General features: G+C 44.5%; 1 protein-coding gene and 1 pseudogene across 1 annotated transcript in view; one reads left to right on the top strand and one right to left on the bottom strand.

Moving 5' to 3' along the window:
• LOC124777052 (thyrotropin receptor-like) overlaps nt 1-23,761 on the bottom strand; it is a 476,722-nt gene that overhangs the window by 8,370 nt on the left and 444,591 nt on the right. The gene's annotated exons all lie outside the window — the stretch shown is intronic.
• Nucleotides 14,544-14,661, top strand: LOC124725073 (annotated as a pseudogene).

Below are 23,761 nucleotides of genomic sequence, written 5' to 3'. Positions count from 1 at the left end.
TGCGAACCATTCAACGAAAGCCCACTCTTGTACCAGTTATGACTGTACGAAACAAAGCTTTACGCCTCGCCTGGGCCCGTCAACACCTACATTGGATTGTTGATGACTGGAAACATGATGCCTGGCCGGACGAGTCTCGTTTCAAATTGTATTGAGCGGATGGACGTGTACCGGTACGGAGACAACCTCATGAATTCATGGACCCTTTATGTCATCAGGGGACTGTTAAAGCTGGTGGAGGCTCTGTAATGGTGTGGAGTGTGTGCAGTTGGAGTGATATGAGACCCTTCATACGTCTAGATACGACTCTGACAGGTGACAAGTACATAAGCATCACCTGCTTCCATCCATGTCCATTGTGCATTCTGAAGGACTTGGACAATTCCAGCAGGACAATGACACACCCCACGCGTCCAGATTTGGTACAGAGAGACTCCAGGAACACTCTTCTGAGTTTAAACATTTCCGCTGGTCACAAAACTCCCTAGACATGAACATTATTGAGTATATCTGTGATGCCTTGCAACGTGCTGCTCAGAAGAGATCTCCATCACCTCGTACTCTTACCTGCTAGATTCAGGGTGTCAGTTCCGTCCAGCACTACTTCAGAGATTAGTCGAGTCCATGGCACGTCGTGTGCCTCACTTCCGCGAGCTCGCGGGGGCCCTACGCGATATTAGGCAGGTCAATCAGTTTTTTTGGCTCTTCAATGCAGATTGGGTTAATATAGATACCTACCGTAAAAAGCACGGTGAGTTTCGTCACGGGTTCATTTGACAAGAATGGGAGCGACTCGAAGATTTACATACAAGACCAATGGAAGTCGCTATCAGATAGTTGTTGAGCGTAAAGCATCGTTCCAAGAACAGTCAGCCACCCCCCCCCCCCCCCCCCTCAAATCTTGCAAAATGGCCACGACCGTAAAATCAAACAAATTAGAGCTCATACCAAGCTAACAAACAGTTGTTCTAACCCTGAATCATTAGCGAATAGTGCACCAAACGGACGAAATGTTAGTGGTACTAGTAGTACCCTCTTCCACATGCAATAATATACAGGGTCGCTATAATTAAACTTTCTGTCACTGAGGGCCTCCCATGAAAAGCGTGTAATAGTAGGATAATGAAATTTTGTGGAATCCTTTTTAAGGAAACGCGGAAGATAATTACGAATAAGACATTGACATAAACACATTTTAATTTCCCCGTGAGAGGGTAACATTTTTTAATTGCTTATCATATTGGTTCCAGGTTACAAACGTTGCCGAATGTGACGACCATCTGCATCCACGACAGCCCGGAACCACACTAGAGAATTTGAGGCGTCTCCCAGGAGCTATTCCGAAATCGCCAGTTAATTCGAACTTTCGAATCACGTTCTTCAACCCCTGTGCGGAAAGAGGACCTCTCCGTTTTCCTTTAATGCGTCGATACTGGCGAAGAGAAGCTGTACAGTTTGATAACACAACTTTACGAGTTAATATCTGTTCACCTTGACCAGACCCATGCTGACTGTCTGCAATGGTAATGCACGCCGATTCTTGTGTTTCAATCCTACGTCTCCGTACCATTACTAGCGCCTAAGGGTGAGCCATAACACTACTATCAGTGCAAATGCTGCAGCGCGCAGTCTGAACATCACTCTTACAAAGTTGGGTATCCGTATGGTAAATGGTTTTCCATCTACACTGGTTCAAGTAGCGAAAGTTTAATTATAACTACCCTGCACATTGAAGATCAAAATACAGAACATCTCTGACTACCACTGAAGGTGTAGCGTAGTGGAAAACCTGAACAACCTATGAGTTTTATTTCTTTGCTACTCTAAAACTGTAAACATTAATAATAAAATACGTAAGTCAATCATAATGTAAAAACACATCGTAGTGTAATTGCTGAATTATTCTTGTTAGTTATTTACATTATTCAATGTTCAGCTATTTTCATTCCTATTTGTTATCTCCTGTTACCGTTCTGAATCATGGAACTATTTAAAAACCCAAGACAAGCACGAAAAATCAGAAACAGTGCCCTCAGTGGAAAACTGTGAAGTGAACTCATACGTAAATCGTTCAACTCGGGTCAAACGTTACGGTAGAAATAATAGTTGCACCATGCAATCTGCATTATTTTGTGATCTGTACACTATTAAGAGAGTGAGGCATCTGTACACTATGTGATCAAAAGTATCCTGACACCTGGCTGAAAATGAATTACAAGTTCGTGGCGCCCTCCATCGGTAATGCTGTAATTCAATACGGTGTTGGGCCCCCGTAGCTTAGATGACAGCTTCCACTCTCGCAGGCATACGTTCAATCAGGTGCTGGAAGGTTTCTTGGGAAATGGCAGCCAATGCTTCACGGAGTGCTGCACTAAGGAAAGGTATCGATGTCGGTCGGTGAGGCCTGGGACGAAGTCGGCGTTCCAAAACATGCCAATGGTGTTCTACATGATTCAGGTCAGGACTCTGTGCAGGCCACTCCATTACAGGGATGTTATTGTCGTGTAACCACTTCGCCACAGGCCGTGCATTATGAACAAGTGCTCGATCGTGTTGAAAGATGCAACTGCCACCTCGGATTGCTGTTCAACAGTGGAAAGCAAGGAGGTGCTTAAAACATCAATGTAGGCCTGTGCTGTGGTAGTGCCACGCTAAACAACAAGAGGAGCAAGGCCCCTCCTTGAAAAACACGACCACACCATAACACCATCGCCTCCGAATTTTACTGTTGGCACTACACACGCTGTCAGATGACGTTCACCGGGCATTCGCTATACCCATACCCTGCCATCGGATCGCCACGTTCTGTACCATGATTCGTCACTCCACACAACGTTTCTCCACTGTTCAATCGTCCAATGTTTATGCTCCTTACACCAAGCGAGGCGTCATTTGACATTTACCGACATGACGTGGGGTTTTGAGCAGCCGCTCGATCATGAAATCCAAGTGTTCTCCCCTCTAACCTAACTGTCATAGTACTTGCAGTGGATCCTGATGCAGCTTGGAATTCCTGTGTGATGGTCTGGATAGATGTCTGTCTATTACACATTACGACCCTCTTCAACTGTCGGAGGTCTCTGTCAGTCAACAATCGGGGTCGGCCAGTACGCTTCTGTGCTTTACATGTCCTTTCACGTTTCCATTTGACCATCACATCGGAATACAATGGATCTAAGGATGTTTAGGAGAGTGAAAATCTCGCGTACAGACATATGACACAAGTGACACCAAATCACCTGACCACGTTCGAAGTCCGCGAGTCCCGCAGAGCGCCCCATTCTGCTCTCTCACGATGTCTAATGACTACCGAGGCCGCTGATATGGAGTACCTGGCAGTAGGTGGCAGCAAAATGCACCTAATATGAAAAAACGTATGTTTTTGGGGATGTCCGGATTCTTTTGATCACATAGTGCATGGGCATATACACTATGTGATCGAAAGTATGCAGACACCCCATGTAATGCGCAATTTCCCACCAGATGTCACGAGAGGCAGAACCGTCAGTATATTGTATTGTTAGTAGAGAAGCAATTACAACAGAATGAGTCGGCCAGGAGAGCTGAGTGACGTCGAACGTGAACTAGTCATTAGACGTCACTTGAGTAACAAATCCACCAGGGGCATGTCGGACTGTCTAGAGCTGTTCAGGTCGACTGCTGGTGGTTTAATTGTGTTGTGGGATCGCGAAGAAACGACTACAGGTAAAGCAAGACGAGTCAGACCTCACGTACTGGCATAACCGGACCGCGAGCATTGCGGAGAGTGGTTGTAAACAACCGCATGAAATCAGAGGAAGGATCACTCGTGAGGTCCACAGTGCTGTCAGCAACCCAGGTAGAACACTGGCTATACATAGGGAGTTAAAAGGGGTGAGGTGCAATGATCGAGCGGCTCCTCACAAGCCACGCATTTGTGAAGTTAAAACTAAGGCGACGCTTTAGGTGGTGCAACGAGTGAAGTCATCGGACACTGGATGGCTGGAAACGACTGATTTGGAGTGACGAATCACTGCATACTCCATGGCAATCCGACGGAAGGAGTTCGGTTTGGCTAATGTCTGGAGAGCGTTACCTGTCTTCATATATAGTGCCAACAGTGAAGAACGAAGGACGTGGTGGTAACTCTGGATGAATTCCACGAAGAAACAATACAGAAAGGTTTAAAATACGTAAACAGGTGAAATGTCGTTCTGTAGTAGCTGACTTGATGATGTCTTGTTAATGTACAATTTCCACCTTTGCGAGTAAATAAAATGAGTCTTATTAGTCTTCCTTCTCTAAATCCTCGCACAAACGGAAAAATGGCTGACATAGAAATAAGTGTCCAAGGAATAGAAAAGCTACTGGAATCACTCAATAGAGGAAAGTCCACTGGACCTGACGGGATACCAATTCGATTCTACACAGAGTACGCGAAAGAACTTGCCCCCCTTCTAACAGTCGTGTACCGCAAGTCTCTAGAGGAACGGAGGGTTCCAAATGATTGGAAAAGAGCACAGATAGTCCCAGTCTTCAAGAAGGGTCGTCGAGCAGATGCGCAAAACTATAGACCTATATCTCTTACGTCGATCTCTTGTAGAATTTTAGAACATGTTTTTTGCTCGCGTATCATGTCATTTCTGGAAACCCAGAATCTACTATGTAGGAATCAACATGGATTCCGGAAACAGCGATCGTGTGAGACCCAACTCGCCTTATTTGTTCATGAGACCCAGAAAATATTAGATACAGGCTCCCAGGTAGATGCTATTTTTCTTGACTTCCGGAAGGCGTTCGATACAGTTCCGCACTGTCGCCTGATGAACAAAGTAAGAGCCTACGGAATATCAGACCAGCTGTGTGGCTGGATTGAAGAGTTTTTAGCAAACAGAACACAGCATGTTGTTATCAATGGAGAGACGTCTACAGACGTTAAAGTAACCTCTGGCGTGCCACAGGGGAGTGTTATGGGACCATTGCTTTTCACAATATATATAAATGACTTAGTAGATAGTGTCGGAAGTTCCATGCGGCTTTTCGCGGATGATGCTGTAGTATACAGAGAAGTTGCTGCATTAGAAAATTGTAGCGAAATACAGGAAGATCTGCAGCGGATAGGCACTTGGTGCAGGGAGTGGCAACTGACCCTTAACATAGACAAATGTAATGTATTGCGAATACATAGAAAGAAGGATCCTTTATTGTGTGATTATATGATAGCGGAACAAACACTGGTAGCAGTTACTTCTGTAAAATATCTGGGAGTATGCGTACGGAACGATTTGAAGTGGAATGATCATATAAAACTAATTGTTGGTAAGGCGGGTACCAGGTTGAGATTCATTGGGAGAGTGCTTAGAAAATGTAGTCCATCAACAAAGGAGGTGGCTTACAAAACACTCGTTCGACCTGTACTTGAGTATTGCTCATCAGTGTGGGATCCGTACCAGGTCGGGTTGACGGAGGAGATAGAGAAGATCCAAAGAAGAGCGGCGCGTTTCGTCACTGGGTTATTTGGTAACCGTGATAGCGTTACGGAGATGTTTAATAAACTCAAGTGGCAGACTCTGCAAGAGAGGCGCTCTGCATCGCGGTGTAGCTTGCTCGCCAGGTTTCGAGAGGGTGCGTTTCTGGATGAGGTATCGAATATATTGCTTCCCCCTACTTATACTTCCCGAGGAGATCACGAATGTAAAATTAGAGAGATTAGAGCGCGCACGGAGGCTTTCAGACAGTCGTTCTTCCCGCGAACCATACGCGACTGGAACAGGAAAGGGAGGTAATGACAGTGGCACGTAAAGTGCCCTCCGCCACACACCGTTGGGTGGCTTGCGGAGTATCGATGTAGATGTAGATGTAGATGTAATTACACGCTTCGCTTCTTTTATTTTTGAAGCATTCTCAGCAGGTTGCAGTACATATATTGTTTCTTACCGTATCTGCATACTAGAGGAACGATAAAATTATTTTAAACATGTCTCTACATTGTAACGTTTCAACGTTAGTCTCCTACTGTCAGGCTGAAAAAGACTGTTTGCCAAACTAAAGATTTTAACGCTTTTTGGTTCCACGTATCGTTCTGTGTCACCGTCTATTCACACCTGTGCCCTGCAGGAAGTGTGTTTATTCATCCTGTTACTGCCATTTGCGTGCACAGTGTACAATACCCACTTCATATTTTCACTTTTTGAGAGGTATGTTTACTGTGTGAGTTTACTGAGTACAAAAGGGGTGGCCTTGAAACTCTTACCATTGTCGGTCGCAACTTAGGGAACCGATTCGAAGAAAGCCACATTCTTTAGAGACCAATAACGAACTCCTTGTCCAGGCCGTCAAAGCCCAAGGGATGCCTACCTGCCATCGCGTCATCCTCCGCCTTGCAGCCGTGGACGCGGTATGGAGATTGTTGTCAGCACAACGCTCTCCTGGTCGTTTTGCGGACTTTCCAAACTGTGGAGCCGCTACTACTCGGTCAAGTTGTTCCTCAGTTGATATTACGAGGCTAAGTGAACCCTTGTATCAGTCCTCCAACCGAGGAAAAATCCTTGGCAGTATCAGGAATCGCACCCTACAAGATCCGGACAATCAAAGAGCCAAATGTCAACAAGATTCAGGTGTGCGCATTTCACTTGAAGAATAGAGAAGCTCTGCGGGAACTGGACGTTACATGGCAAGGCAAACGACTGGAGCATTGTTCAACACCAGTATATCTGGGTGTTACCCTTGACCCTTGACAGAACTCTGTCTTTCAAGAAACATTGCCATAACACCAGGTTGAAAGTTAGTTCACGGAATAACATCTTGAGGAAGTTCACATCCACTGTCTGGGGAGCAAGTCCTAGTGTCCTGAGAATTTCGGCTCTTGCTTCTTGTGTGTCCGCTGCAGAGTATGCTTCACCTGCGTGGAGTGCATCCACTCACACCAAGCAGGTTGATATTGCAATCAATGAGACCGTCCGAATCTTGTCGGGATGTATGAAGCCAACTCCAGTCGATAAAATCTACCCGATTGTTGGAATAGCTCCCCGCACTATTAGAAGGGTTGTTGCCAAATATGATATTTGTTTACAAATATGACAGTGTACATGTGATGTATTATGACAGCGAAAGGAACCTGTGACCACTGGAGACTGTGCTACAAGCTCCTCCAAAAAATCGTAACACAACACACACACAAATGTCATATCCACCCGATGATGGAGATTTAGACCTTTGAAACGCGTCGTGGAAATAAATAAAACGGTGACTGGTAACAGTAAACTTGTTGTGTCATTTAATAAATAACGCTCGTTGTGCAGAGATTAATTGAAGGACCGTATAGTTCTTTAAATGGCAGTGCAGTATTATTAAATAACTTAGATGATTTAGCATACGCTTCTATGTAACATGTAATCGTGATATGAAAGTGTTGAGACTATACCAGTCAAGCTAAATATATGTAAGAAACAAAAGAACGTAGGTGCAAAAGTTCATAGCAGATGCTGACAATACTCTGAAAGACATAATTGTATTTACACAATGTATAGGGAAATATTAGTTAATCGAGTGAAGTACCATAAAAATATACGTGTGGACCTCGGGCTACAAAATTATTTAGTTTCGCTGTTGCTGATGGCTTTTTGTTTTCTTGTTACATGAATACTGATATCTTCTAAGGTGTTGTGCTGTGTGACTGCCTGTGTGGTTGGAAATGAAGAACACACTTCATATGCTACAGTTATAATGTAGACAGTTTTACTCTTCCCAGATGACCGGAATCAACAGTCTTATACTGTCATCAATTGATCCTATGAAATTCGTTATAAAATTGCGGTCTTACATTACATGAAGTCAAAGCATAAAAGGTACTCCGCACAGATACATACATATCTTGATAAACATCCAGTTGATAGAATGCACACAGTCGATAAAATCCTCGTACTGTCCATGGATATTGGCGGCAAACATGATTCTCCCGGCCTGCCACACAACACTAAGTTGCTGCCAGAGTCTCCAAAAAGATCATATGATGGCAGCAGAAGACTGTTGAAACCGGTCATCTTGGAACAACAAAAGTGTCTACACTGCAACTGGGACTTATGAAGTGTGCTCTTCATTGCCCCTGATAACTCCCACTGTCACTAGTTCTCCATTTATTTTTACCAAAGATGTTCAACGGAGCTATCTTACCTAAGTCTTTGCAGGTATTATACAGTCACGCCATTACCGCCGGTGGAAGTATCATAGTATTATCATCTGTGATGGTACCTTATAGGCTATTGTCTTTGCTTGTTTCATGTATTTATTTTCCTGCATGCTTTTCGTCACTTTGGTATTGCTCACCACGATAATGTGTTGCTATTATAAGTGCTGTACTTCAGTATTGATTGTGAACCTTCACTATGATAACTTTGATGCTGTATGAGCCCATAAGGAAGATGAAATATACAGGGTGGTCCATTGATTGTGACCGGGCCAAATATCTCACGAAATAAGCGTCAAACTAAAAAACTACAAAGAACGAAACTTGTCTAGCTTGAAGAGGGAAACCAGATGGCGCTATGGTTGGCCCGCTAGATGGCGCTGCCACGGGTCAAACGGATATCAACTGCGTTTTTTTTTTTTTAAATAGGAAGCCCTATTTTTATTACACATTCGTATATTACGTAAAGAAATATGAATGTTTCAGTTGGACCACTTTTTTCGCTTTGTTATAGATGGCGCTGTAATAGTCACAAACATATGGCTCACAATTTTAGACGAACAGTTGGTAACAGGTAGGTTTTTTAAATTAAAATACAGAACGTAGGTACGTATGAACATTTTATTTCGGCTGTTCCAACGTGATACATGTACCTTTGTGAACATATCATTTCTGAGAACGCATGCTGTTACAGCGTGATTACCTGTAAATACCACATTAATGCAGCAAATGCTCAAAATGATGTCCGCCAACTTCAATGCATTTGGCAATATGTGTAACCACATTCCTCTCAACAGCGAGTAGTTCGCCTTCCGTAATGTTCGCACATGCATTGACGATGCGCTGACGCATGATGTCAGGCGTTGTCGGTGGATCACGATAGCAAATATCCTTGAACTTCCCCCCCCCCCCCCCCTCCAGAAAGAAATCCGGGGACGTCAGATCCGGTGAACGTGCGGGGCATGGTATGGTACTTCGACGACCAATCCACCTGTCATGAAATATGCTATTCAATACGGCTTCAACCGCACGCGAGCTATGTGCCGGACATCCGTCATGTTGGAAGTACATCGCCATTCTGTGATGTAGTGAAACATCTTGTAGTAACATCGGTAGAACATTGCGTAGAAAATCAGCATACATTGTACCATTTAGACTGCCATCGATAAAATGGGGGCCAATTATCCTTCCTCGCATAATACCGCAGCATGCATTAACCCGCCAAGGTAGCTGATGTTCCACTTGTCGCAGCCATCGTGGATTTTCCGTTGCCCAATAGTGCATACTATGCCGGTTTATGTTACCGCTGTTGGTGAATGACGTTTCGTCGATAAATAGAACGCGTGCAAAAAATCTGTCATCGTCCCGTAATTTCTCTTGTGCCCAGAATTGCAGACGACGTTCAAAGTCGTCGCCATGCAATTCCTGGTGCATAGAAATATGGTACAGGTGCAATCGATGTTGATATAGCATTCTCAACAACGACATTTTTAAGATTCCCGATTCTCGTGCAATTTGTCTGCTACTGGTGCTAATCCGCCGCGACAGCAGCTAAAACACCTACTTGGGCATCATCATTTGTTGCAGGTCGTGGTTGATGTTTGACATGTGGCTGACCACTTCCAGTTTCCTTAAATATCGTAACTATCCGGCAAACGGTCCTGACACTTGGATGATGTCATCCAGGATACCGAGCAGCATACATAGCACCCGCCCGTTGGGCATTTTGATCACAATAGCCACACAACAACACGATATCGACCTTTTCCGCAATTGGCAAACGATCCATTTTAACACGGGTAATGTATCACGAAGCAAATACCGTCCGTACTGGCGGAATGTTACGTGCTACCACGTACTTATGCGTTTGTGACTATTACAGCACCATCTATCACAACGCGAAAAAAGTGATCCAACTAAAACATTCATATTTCTTTACGTAATACACGAATATGTAATAAAAATGATGATTCCTATTTTTAAAAAAACGCAGTTGATATCCGTTTGACCCGTGGCAGCGCCAGCTAGCGGGCCAACCATAGCGCCATCTGGTTTCCCCCTTCAAGTTAGACGAGTTTCGTTCTTTGTAGCTTTTTCGTTTGACGCTTATTTCGTGAGATATTTTGCCCGGTCACTATCAGTGGATCACCCTGTATAATTTCTTAGACTTCCCGGGGATTCGCTGCCATCACGTAGAATCGGGTATACTGCCAGTGGTCTGCGTCTTCCCAATACGACGTTGCAGCGTCTTCATCAGGTGTTTCCTGTGACTGCCAGGCCAGTCGATTTCAGGGATGTTATTGTCCCAAGCCGTTACCTACGGATGCTGCTTTACGAGAGGGTGCGTTGTCAATCTGTTTGCTGGATCCCAACGGCCTCGTATCACTAACAGTCGAGATGACAGGCATCTAATCCGCATGGCTGCAACGGATCGTGCAGCCACGTCTCGATTCCTGAGTCAACAGATGGGAACGTTTGCAAGACAACAACCACGTGCACGAACAGTTAGACGACGTTCGCAGCAGCATGGACTATCAGCTCGGAGACCGTCGCTGCGGTTACCCTTGACGCTGCATCACAGACAGGAGCGCCTTCGATGGTGTACTGAATGACGAACCTGGGTGCACGAATGGCAAAACGTCATTTTTTCGGTTGAATCCAGGTTCTATTTACAGCATCATGATGCTCCCATCCGTGTTTGGCGACATCGTGCTGAACGCACATTGGAAGCGCGTATTTGTCATGGCCATACTGGCGTATCACCCGGCGTGATGGCATGGGGTGTCATTGGTTACACGTCTCGGTCACCTCTTGTTCGCATTGAACAGTGGACGTTACATTTCAGATGTGTTACGACCCGTGGCTCTACCCTTGATTCGATCCCTGCGAAACCCTACATTTCACCAGCATAATGCACGACCGCATGTTGCAGGTCCTGTACAGGCCTTCCTGGATACAGAAAATGTTCGACTGCTGCTCTGGCCAGCACATTCTCCAGATCTCTCACCAACTGAAAACGTCTGGTCAATGGTGGCCGACCAACTGGCTCGTCACAATACGGCAGTCACTACTCTTGATGAACTGTGGTGTCGTGTTGAAAATGCATGGGCAGCTGTACCTGTACACGCCAACCAAGCTCCGTTTGAGTTATTGCCCAGACGTATCAAGGCCGTTATTACGGCCAGAGGTGGTTGATCTGGTACTGATTTCTCAGGATCTATGCACCCAAATTGCGTGAAAATGTAATCACATGTCAGTTCTAGTATAACATATTTGTCCAATGAATACCCGTTTATCTTCTGCATTTCTTCTCGGTGTAGCAATTTTAATGGCCAGTAGTGCAGTTGTGTCCAGATAGTTCTGATGAGGCAGCTTAAGTAAATGTCTGGAATTCAGTTTGACTCAAAGTAAAAATCAATAGTTGGAGTGTATTTTTGCAGTAGTAAACAAGAGAACGAAGAAACGTTCAGTTATATCTCCGTTCCTGTTTAGAGTTATGAGGGACAGAACTCCCTAGAAAACTGTAGGGAGTTGCCGCTAAACGCCATCGAAGTTAATAGACGAGTCAATCACTCGTGCGTCTGCTGGCGCCCTTCGTGCCTATAGCCTGCCTGCCTGTCAGCGGAGAGCAGCAGGAGGATCACTGCGGGGAACTTGGCCGCTATCGACAGGTGCCCAGACGTCCGCGGCAGGCGGGCTGGAAACTGGCTGTCAGCGCTAACGCCCGGCCAGGCCAAGACGTCTCGTATCTGCGGCGAGCGCATCGCCGCCACCTCTCCGCACGAGGACGCCCATAATTCTCAAAAGCTGCGCTGCATCCACCAATCCCGTCTTCCCTTCGTACAACTCTTGCATCAAACGAGGGGCTTTTCAATAAGCAATTCAACACATTTATTTCTGAAAGCAAGTTGGTTTTATTCAGGATTACAATACGCTATACTATTCTCCACTCTTTTGGCTACAGAACCCTGTTTCCCAACATAATCTCTGTTCAATGCGACGGGCTTACGTCACCTTACTGGGAGGACTTGTATGCCCGCACGGTACTACTCTACAGATCGATGCCGGAGCCAACAAAAATGTCTGGTTGTGCGGCGAGAAATGCATGTGATCCGCAGATCACCTCCAGTGAGAGCGTCCGCACGATCCAACATTGCAGGAGTCACAGCTGAGTACGGCTGGCCTGCATGCGGGAAATCCGACAGGTTTGCGCGGCCTCGTTGCGATGATGACAGACGCCTCGCCCCACGACTCACCGAGCTTTTGTTCACTGTCAGGTCTCCGCAAACATTCTGCAAGTGTCTGTGAATATCTGGGAAGCTCTGGTTTTCCGCCAGAAGAAACTCAGTGACAGTTCTCTGTTTGAATCTGCGTTACAGACGCCAGTTTGGAGCATACTTATAGCACCGCCACCTATTGGAACTTCATGAAACAGTAGGAGCTGAAGAGGGTATATTGAACGAAGTCCCACTAAAAATTCCACAATTTTTCAACCAAAATTGGCCGAGAAGAAAAATGTGTTGCATTAGTTACTGAACGCCCCTCGTAAATGTACGAGGGCTATTCGGAAAATAAGATCCGATCGGTCGCGAAATGGAAACCACAGTGAACACCAAAAATGTTTTATTTGCAACGTTTTGTAACACCTTCCAGCTACTTCTGTACATTGTCGCTCATCCGACTAAGATATTTGTCGCAGCGTTGCACCAACTTTCCAATACACTGGCAACAGAGGGCATGCTTTCTGCCACTTCTCTACGCTGGTCTGCAGTTCGTTGTCTGTGCCAGAATGTTGTCTTTATAGTCAGAGGTTCATGTCAGCAGAGATGGTCACCAGATGGAGACAAATCCGAGCTGTAGGGCACGTAATCAAACACTTCCCCCCGCAAACGCTGCAGGATCGTCCTCAGTGCCCTGCACTGTGCGACTGAGAATTGTCATGGAAAAGGAAATGCAGGACAGGCAAGTTATGTGAGGTTGACGAAATCAGGCGAGACCTCACAGCGGGCACCCATACTTGGCGGGAGACAGTTTTGTTCTAGACATCTTTACGTGCACCCTGTGTGATCACAACTGAAAAAAGCGACGTGATGGCGACTGACGGGCGTACTGGAGACATTGTCCAACATATCCGTGCAAAGCTCCCACGGATTTTCCATTCCGCGACCTATTCGACCATATTTTCCGAATAGCTCTCCTAATAACATCCGAGTATGGACAGCTGCTTCAAGGCTGAAGGTATACCGCGAAACGTGAACCTGAAATCATTGAAAATTTTTTGACAGAGATAGATTGTTTTCTAAACGCAGTCTAGTCACATCATTATGAGCACCTTTTGCATTTGACATTGTCGACGCTTTGTCTACGCTGTAACATGACGAAGTGACTTGAGCACTTCTCCATATAGGGGAATGCAGTTTCAACCATGGTTGCCTTATGCATCGAGAGGATCTTTCTTAGCGGTGATTGTAGTGCACAGATGACCGTCCGAAGGGCTTTAACTGGCTATTAAGTACTATTGTTACTACTTTATTAAGCACTGACAGCTAATTTTGATCGCTTGCTCAGTCTCAAGTGTTCGATGGATGTGAATATATCATCCTCATCAGTAGCGTCCAACAGAAACCAAACGTCCACCATGTACATGGGAATAGCAGTGCTTAGTAACTTAAGAAAACTTTGTGTTCTGCCTTACGGCAGGTCTTATCATGGGGGAAGGCTCGTCCACCGCATGAGCGTCTAGGGAAGTGATTCCAGTGGTGGTTTCCCGTTGTCTTCCACTGGCGTTGATGAAATCATAATGAGGGCAACACAACAGCCATTCCCTGAGCGGAGAAAATCTCCGATCCAGCCGGGAATCGAAGCCAGGCCCCTTGGCATGAGAGACTTCCGCGCTGACCACTCAGTTATCGGGGCGGACAGTGCTTAGTAAAACACTCATTTAAAATAACCTGGTGGAAACGATGTTTTTTTTTTTAATTTCTCGAAGCTGTTATACTTAACCAGAAGTAGTCAATAGCATCAAACTGTCTATCGAGTGAACATTAGTCCATTTCATCAGACGATGAGGCGAATCCGCTACCTCATTTAGGATCACGTATTATATACCACATCCCATTTGAATATTGAAAATTAAAGCGTTTTCAGGACGGTTGTTCCATTCAAATTTTTCGAATCACTGAAATTAATTCTTGTTTTGTTTTAGGGCTTTTTCTGTTCGTAGATTCAAATTTAGCTCTATTTTTAGGGATTATATCATTGAATTTAACTTTTATCTACTTGACGGTGAATGTGCGTAGGAAGCCGAGTGAGATAGTTGTTAGAGAGGCTGATTTTGTGTTAAAAATTTTGTATTTAAATAGACTCTTATAAAAAAAGTGGCAACGGCCTTGCCGCAGTGGATACACCGGTTCCCGTCAGATCACCGAAGTTAAGCGCTGTCGGGCGTGGCCGGCACTTGGATGGGTGACCATCCGGGCCACCATGTGCTACTGCCACTTTTTGGGGTGCACTCAGCCTCGTGATGCCAACTGAGTAGGTACTCGACCGAATAGTAGCGGCTCCTGTCAAAGAATACCATCATAACGACCAGAAGTGCGGTGTGCTGAACACACGCCCCTCCTATCAGCATCCTCAGCTGAAGATGACACGGCGGTCGGATGGTACCGATGGGCCACTTGTGGCCTGAAGACGGAGTGCTCTTTGTAAAAAAAAAGTGACGAGACACTTCGAAGGAATTATCCGAATGGGACGGAACTCGGTAGATGCAATGTAGAATATTGTCGACGTACCGCTGTGCTGTAAGCCTGCTGCAGATGACAACCAAAGGAGTCCTGCTAGGAAATGAAGCGGTACCTCAGACCCTCACTCCCAGTTATCGGGCCGTATGGTGGGCGACAGCCAGGCTGGTGCTCTACCGCTTTCCGGGGCTTATCCAGACACGTCTTCCGCGTCGCATCTCAAATTGACTGGAGTAGAATTGTCTTCAACCGATAACCAGGGATGATCCTCTGGGCTGCCATTTAATTTCATAGCAAGATCTATTTGCTTGTCATCTGTGAATGTCTTACAGCGAAGCTGTACGCCGACGACATTTTACGCCCCGTTTCGTTGCCCTTTATAGCAAGCTATCCTGGGCTTTCATTTCAGCAAGATAACGCCCGCCCGCACACGACGAGAGTTTCCACCTCTAGTCTTCGCGCTTGCCAAAGCCTACCTTGCTCAACAAAGTCGCCGGATTTCTCTCCAATTGAGAACGTTTGGAGCATTGTGGGCAGGACTCTCCAACCAGCTCGGTATATTGACGAGCTAACGCGCCAATTGGACAGAATTGGGCACGGTGTCTCTCAGGAGGACATCCAATAACTCTGTCAATCAATGCCAACCGAATAAATGCTTGCATAAGGGACAGATGGGGACCAACAAGTTATTGAATTGCTCAATCTATGAAGCTGTTTCTCTTGAATAAATCATCCAGTTTTTCTGAGAATGTATTCATTTGTTTATCTGATCATGTAAATCACATCTATCGATTTCCGTCGTATTCGAATAATGCCTTCGTGGTGCGTCGTTTGTCATGTCTTAGAGTGTACATTAACTTCAGTCATCTGAAAACGTATTATAGCTACACTACGTCCCATATAAAACCCGTTGGCTTCGTTTTATTGGACAGTTGAGTGCATTTGTGTGTTCGTTTGTCATTTGTTGTGAGAAGCTCATGTTGTTGAGTTGCTACGGAAATGGGGCAGTTTGCATTACAACAGCGAATTGATACTGTGAAGTCCTACATAAAGACAGGCTCCATCATGCAATGTAAAGAAATGTTTCAATCGCAGTGTCGTGGTGGGAAACTTCCCACGACCAGCAGTACACAAGATCTTTACAAGAAACAGAGGCTTGTAGGACACGTTCAGTATGTGCAGATGAATAGGCCATCGACAGTGAGGACCACTGAAACTACAGACATAATTCGCATGGACATTATGAGAAGCTCCCGCAAGTCGGTAAGCAGGTTATCGCAGCAGGCTGATGTATCTTGTACATTGTGCCATTGCGTATTACAACATACGAAGTTAAAAGCCTGTCGTGTGAGTGTGGAGTAAGTGTTGAAATTTGAGGTCAACAAAAACGAGTTTGTTAGTGTGACTGACTGTTAACATCCATTGTTAACGGTTACTTGGACCCCTCGCCTTACTTCATGTCACATGTGGCGTGATTTCATTTGTGAGATTATGTAAATTCCCACGATCGCAGGACAACCCACATATTCCGCACGAATTACCTCTCCACTCAGAGAAGATAGGTGTTTCGTGTGAGTTGTCCAGCATGCGTATTATTGGCCCCATACTTTTCAATTACATCTTAAACAGTTCCAGATATCTAGAGGTCTTTGACTCTTTCTATGCACAAATAACAGATGCAGAGAACCTGTATGCAGTATCCGAACAAGATGGAGCAACCGCTCACACGTCCAACCAAAGTATGGCCCACATCACCAACTTGTTCCCTGAAGACAGACTTGTCAGTAGAGACTTCTGGCCCCCGAGGTCCTCAGACTTAACATCGTGCCATTTTCATTTATAGGGCAAACTGAAAAGCTGATATAAATAGATGTAAATGTCTTGTGACTAGGGCTTCCCGTCGGGTAGACTGTTCGCCGGGAGCAAGTCTTTCGATTTGACGGCACTTCGGCGATTTGCGCATCGATGGGGGATAAAATGATAATGATTAGGACAACACAACACTCAATCCCTGAGCGGAGAAAATCTCCAACCCAGCCGGGAATCTAACCCGGGCCCTTAGGATTGACATTCTGTCGCGCTGACTACTCACCTACCGGAGACAGATACTGAAAAAGCTGATAATCTTCGCACATTACACGATCTTAAACGGAACATTAGTTGAGAAATTAACAACATCGCACATGCAGAAGTACAGCGTGTTGCTGGTAACGTCATCCCAAGAAGTCAGCGACGCCCGGGTACCCATAGCCACTACTTCCAGCGTATGTATTAAACAAGTAACTACATGTTTTTTAACGTTATTCTTTTTTAGTTAGTTCATTGTTATTGGAATCGCGGGCGTGAGAGCGTATCGGTTTTTATGTGAGACACACTTTATGTGTAAATTTCAATTTAGTTCACGTCTATGGTCACAAATTCTTTTGTCATCAGACTTCCATTTTCGGTCTATAATGACCACCTTCAGATCTATAGAAGCCGGTAGTCTGATGACAAAAAATTTGTGACCATAGACGTGAACTAAAGGAAATTTATTCTATATTCGGGTCGCTGTTCAGTTCGCGACCATGTCGCAGCTTGTGACCCTTTACGTGTACTGAAACCGCATAGATTGATCCCAGAAAGGAATAATAATGATCGGTCTTCACTTAAACGGCATCTTTAGATGCTGGTATGCCTCTTTTTTTTTCCTTGAGAGAAGTAAGGGGCCTGGTGCATTCAAATCATTTGTTGTGTAAAAGTCGTGTGGCATTGTTGACTGGGATTTCATGCGGGCTGGGGTGAGCCACCAATCGGAGACAGTGTTCCTCCTACACATATATTAACCCATTTCCTTGCAGATATGTGAGAGATTTCCGTCCGTGTACGCGAGTGTAATGAGTGCGTATATGTGGTGGAATACATTTGTGCTATTTGGTGGTGGTGGTGGTGGTGGTAGTTATGATGATGATGATGATGATGATGAGAGAATGGAGACTGTGAAACCTGATGATGGTACGTAGCCTAGTCCAGTCCTAGTGCAGGAAGGGGACAGCTAAACTTAACGTCCCCATCCGACGGACCGATCATCATCAAGTGTGTCACAAGCCCTCTTGAGGCACTGAGGAGAGATCTGGAGTTTCATCCAGAACACTAGCGTAAAGGCTGGTGATCAGGAGCTTTACGCCGCCACCTGTCCTCTCCTTGCCGGCAAATACTACCACTGACAATTTCATCCCCCAGAGGGATTCGAACAGGCTTATCTCCGTGCCGAGCGTCACTGCACGGGCGTGCTTCTAAAGACCTCGGCTTTCGTTCGTGTCATTGATAAGAATCAACGCAGGACTGCTTTTTACACAATATTTAGGAACAGAGAATTTTCTGAGCCGTTCGCCTGCGGCTAACATTATAATGTATAGTCACGCGGCAAGTGGGATGGTTCTGAATAATACGTAGTTATGACAACTGTAGAACATAACGTCATTGATGTGAGAGGTGATCATCGCCTATGAAGACCGCAGACCACTGCCGGGAAATGTGAAACGAACGATGAAGTTACTGGGTAAGTAGACGATTTGTAGAATGATGGTTCCGTAAACGCTTCTGAGTTTAGTACAACAATGCAATGAATCCATTTTCGTGGCTGTTTGTATGACATTTAATTACTTAGGTGAGATCTCTCTTAATTCCTCCATATAATGTGCCCAGATGAATACGATAAGTCAGCGCTGGAGCCTTGTTGGGAAGGTTCTTCCTTCACGTACAATGATCGCATGTGGCAACTCGGTGATCAAGGTCTGTAACCCACTGCCTGTCCATTTCTTGCCGACCAAATACTGGTGATAGAAATTTTGATAAAAATACCGGAAAACAGAACATTACGCAAAAACTGGTGGAAGAACAAAATTTGGCAGGAGCTGTATTATGGCTTAGAAAATAACAGTGAATTATTCTCGGACATCACTAACGTGAGAAATACTATCGATTTGGCAATCAACTCAGCAACATCTGCCGTGTTTTGCGACTGGTGCACCTCAGCAATACAATGAACGACCTGATTTTGGTAGAAACTTAGAAACGGACGACGGTGGTTGAAGAATTCATGCTTTTCTGGCTCTACTGAACTCACACAAGCACTTGGATGGTTTTATTGGATGGTTTTATTCTTCGCCATCAACTTTCCACCAACTGGGGTGTGCATTGTAGGCAGTATGGTCCCAGATTTAATCGCATATGTTCTCGTCTGACATAGTCTTTTCTAGTCCATGTAACTGCTGTGCACACTGCTCAGTATTCTGGATGCTAGCTGGCGATCATAATGAAGTGACTCGACCGTGTATGTCATGCAACGCTGCTAAAGCTGCCTAAAGCCCTTGAATGAGTTCTTTGGTTTCCAGACCTGTGTTTTTGTGTCAAGGACGGGTCTTGGCGGGGGCGCTTAGAGGCCTCGCTCTCGGCGTGCAGGGGCTCGTTCCTGCAACATAAGCAACCACAAACAGGCTTGCCAGAGTCTCTTCAAGGCGCTGCCACACTGTTGGACGTGGAAACTGGGACGCCCTCTACCAGAAGGAGGAACGAAACAGCATCGGAATACAGTCGGGACGGCATCGTATCCTTCCCGAGATTCCTTTCACTTGCACCTATACTCGCTTAGTTGTGCATTTAACTCGGCTAGCAATTTGTAATATTTTAATTGGACTTGAAGCTCTAGAATAAGTTGGTGAAGCCACGTCGCTGATTAGGCAGTTTTGGGTTGATAAGAGGCGATACTGTGTACTGTATAATCTTGGAAAATTAGCGAGTAGTTACATGCGAAGTTTGTGGAGTATGAATTGTTGCGTAGTATGCAGAAAACATTGCACATTAACAAACGAGATTCTTATAATTGCTGACGTATTAAGCTAGTGCGTGCAATTAAAGTATGGAAGAACAAGTGTATTGTTGGTGCGTTAATCTATTCAAATGATGCATTAAAAATATCCTTAGTCAGTGGAACAGAAGGGTAGTAGTGTGACAAATGACACTACTAAATTTTAAGTGAATCTCTGGAGGAGAAAAGGAATGAAAGAAGAACTGAACTCGACTTGAGGACGATAAACACAGCCAACTAATTCATGTGGACAAAGATGGCGTAGCGACTCGGTCGTGGCCTTGCTGGAGGAACACTCACATACTTGCCTGAGCTTATTTTAGGAAAAAACCGTAAAAGTAACCTAGAATACGTGGGTTTGTGTTTGAAATATAATTCTCCTGAATGCGCGTTCAGTGTCTTAAACTAATCACCGCTTCATTAGGTGATTTGAAGGGTAGCAGAAAGTGTATGGGACTCTTACATGAGTTTTGGAAACATCTTTGCAGTTAAGTAGCGTATGGTTCAAAATTAGCGTTATTATTTCACGACACCTGATATAGACAGGAGTAGAACAGATGAATAGATACCTGGATCCATCAATTCCCAGTCGAACATAGGTCATGAATAGAACTGTATTGTTGGTTATATGTGTTTTCGTATGTCATTTCACAACTACCAGATTGCAAATCTCCTAAAATTAATCCGTGGTCATCATCTTCTGGTCTTAAATGAGGCAATCAACAGTGTGTTTCACATCAAAATGTCGAGATGGGAATTGGATCCCCACCTCTTCGAGTGTTTCTGAGTTTGAAATTACTACATTCCGCCACGATATTCTTAGTATCCTAGTCAATCATCTATTAAAAAAAGTTCTTGTACACCTTTTTTGTTATTTTTCACAATTCACGCCCATAGGTGAATATAAATTTAACTTTGTTAGAACAGAGCAAAATTTACGGTGCATTCACAGAAGAATCAACAGACGGCTTGAAATTACTCGGGAATAATGACTTCTTTTGTGAGCATGTCGGTGCGTTGCAGCCATGAATATACAAAGCACTTGTTGCCACAACGCTCAGCTAATAAGTTTGTCTTAGCGATAGACGTAACAGCGATACTGAAGCTTATTTATCAGGTAAAATCTGCTGTCGTCAACTATAGGTTGTAACCCTGGCTGACTGCCGATGACGGAATGAATCGGTTGTAGTGCGATATTGCCGCGTGTAGAGAGTATTTCCATCGGAAAACGGATACAACGCGTTATTCGAGTAATTATGATCTTAGAAAATCACTTGATGGGTCAGAGTGTTACCACGGTTGCGAGTATCCTTCGACCAGAAAATGGTTCAAATGGCTCTGAGCACTATGGAACTTAACATCGGAGGTCATTAGTCCCCTAGAAATTAAAACTACTTAAACATAATTAACCTAAGAACATCACACACATTCATGCCCGAGGCAGGATTCGAACCTGCGACGTAGCAGTCGAGCGTTTCGGGACTGAAGCGCCCAGAACCGCGCGGCCACCGCGACCGGCGTCCTTTGACTAGAGAAACGAGTTGAGCTCATGCTTGAAGAAAGCCGCTATTGCCAGAGATACACACTTTGTACATCTCAAAAGATATGGAACAGCCAGAAAATTCTGACTACCTGTGGACAGATCCGCTAGTCCTGCACAAACTGAGTCAGTCATTCTACTGATTGAGATACCCAAGTTTCGCACAGGACAATTCCTCAGCAACCCTGTACCGTCGAATTGTTTTCTGACCCTCTCGTAACGTATAGGTAGATCATGATTGCTACCAGTGGCCATGGGTCGAGATGACAGCACAAGATGAATTCCAGTTCGGTGGAATCAATGATTCTGGACACCATCGAGAGGACGATACAGAGGCCACCACGATCCAGAAATTACTAAAACCTCCTAGCTGCTGTGAACGTGGAATCATGGTGTTTATGGGGGGGGGGGGGCAAAGGACGTAAGGAAACTACTGCGCCTCTTTACAGAAGAGTAAATAAGAGGAGGAGATGCAGACCATACATTGTTGTCTGTGAGACGTGTACAGACTCTCCCAGGAGAAATAGTCAATATTCAGGGATATGACAGGAACGATAATTCCAAACAAAAAAGTCTAGTAAACGTGGGCTCTTAAATGCGTACCTTAAGAGCTATCAGCACTTGTTCACCTTCTCTACTGCGAAACAAATTTCTTCCACTGAACAAGTATTCATAGCTCTTAAGGTATGCTTTTTAGGGCCCATGTTTAGTGGTCTTTTTCTTCTTGCTTTGATCCATAGTATCTCCTGCCAAAATATGGAAAGCAAAGAGATCGTAGTAGAATAAATTTGTTTTACAGTACCGAAGATGAAGTAGTGCTCCTAGCTCTTAAGGTACGCAGTTTAGAGCCCAGGTTTAGTACAATTTTTTGCTTGGAATGAACGTTCCCGTATGTCCGTAAATACTGAACATTCCTCCTGGGACACCCTGTATGTAATCATAAATTTTTACTACCCTGTCTACTGGCGTATAACAATGGCTCTTATAGTCTTCACACGTTTCTTCACCGACTGTAGTTTCTGTTTTTTGCTGATTTGTAACCTTTGTAACACAACTTCCTTCCTTACTACTTACAGAATGTTTATTACAGTTCTTCAGTTCGACAATGTGACACTGAAGAGAGGGCGTTTGCATCAGCAGCAACATACAGCTGATTAACCTGAGTGCATGCCATAAGGCTGCATCTGGCGATTATACAAGTCTTATCAGTGATTTTAAAAAATCTCTACTCGCAGTATGAACGTTAGTACCTGGTTCGTCTCAGCAGTTTCTGTGTGCCTTAATGTAGAGTCTTTCACTGTTACTGCAGTTTCAACGTTCTTCGCGAAATAGCCATTAAGTTAAAGATTGTTTTTATACAGGTTGCAACTGTCTCTAAACATAGAGTTTGATTAATTTAGTGTTCTATATTCCCACACTTAATTAAATTAAAATCTGGTACTTTATTGAGTTCCAGTCAATGGTGTATTCTACGTATTTAATTTTGTACAAAATTATGATGTAATAACTGTGCATAAATTACCGAACACAATACTTGCGACAACTTATAACTTACCTCAACGATTCCACAATGAATACGCTTATCGGGTCTGCTAGAACATGCTATATAGCAAGATAAGCGGCTTCAGTTGCAATCTTAAAAGCGCAAACGAGAATAATTACACGTCAGAACTAATCTTTCACACGAACTGCATCGTACTGCCTCCACGGAGGAAACGCCATTTTTCAATTTCCGCGTAACCCTTTCAGCGTATCGTTGCCCACTCATCTACAATGCCTCATGTGGTATGTATGCGTCACCTCACCGGAATTTATTTTTTGTAGCGGAAAACCAGAGATGTTGCTTTGGTAGCAAAGAGTACTATTCGAACTTTGAGTGAGGGAATAGATATCGATATCCTCTCGCTGTCCTTGTGTGACAACTCCTGCCCTTCTTTTGTCATCAGTCATATGACAGATTTGATACGGCCCTCTTTAGCTTCCTCCCTTGTTACAACTTCTTTATCTAGGAGCAGCACTTACACTCAACGTCCTCGATTATTTGCTGGATATATTCCAATCTGTGTGTTATCCTACAGTCTTTCCTCTCGCTGTGTCCCCTAGCATCGTGGAGGTTATTCCCTGCTATTTGAAGGCATATCCTGTCACCCAGTCCATTACTGTAGTTACTGCTTTCCTCATACCCCTTTCTCATCGACTCTGCTGAGGATCTATTTATTTATCGGTCCATTTCATCTTCGTCGTTCTTCCACAAATCCACATCCTCCTGCCATGTCATGCAATAATGTTGACGTGTTCTCTAGATATTAAGGTAGCTTTTGATGTCCCAGCAGACAAATAAACGAAGACTTTAATGAAACGTATGACCGATCCGATTGTCAAATAGTATAGTAAAATGATCATTCAGTATAAGTTTTGTCTCTTGATACAACGTAAATTTTGGGTACGATTTGCTTGTATACAATTTT

This window comes from Schistocerca piceifrons, chromosome 1 (assembly GCF_021461385.2).
Source record: "Schistocerca piceifrons isolate TAMUIC-IGC-003096 chromosome 1, iqSchPice1.1, whole genome shotgun sequence".
Taxonomy (NCBI): Eukaryota; Metazoa; Arthropoda; class Insecta; order Orthoptera; family Acrididae; genus Schistocerca; species Schistocerca piceifrons.
Note: the sequence above shows the minus strand (reverse complement) of the source record. Positions and strands in the feature narration are given on the sequence as shown.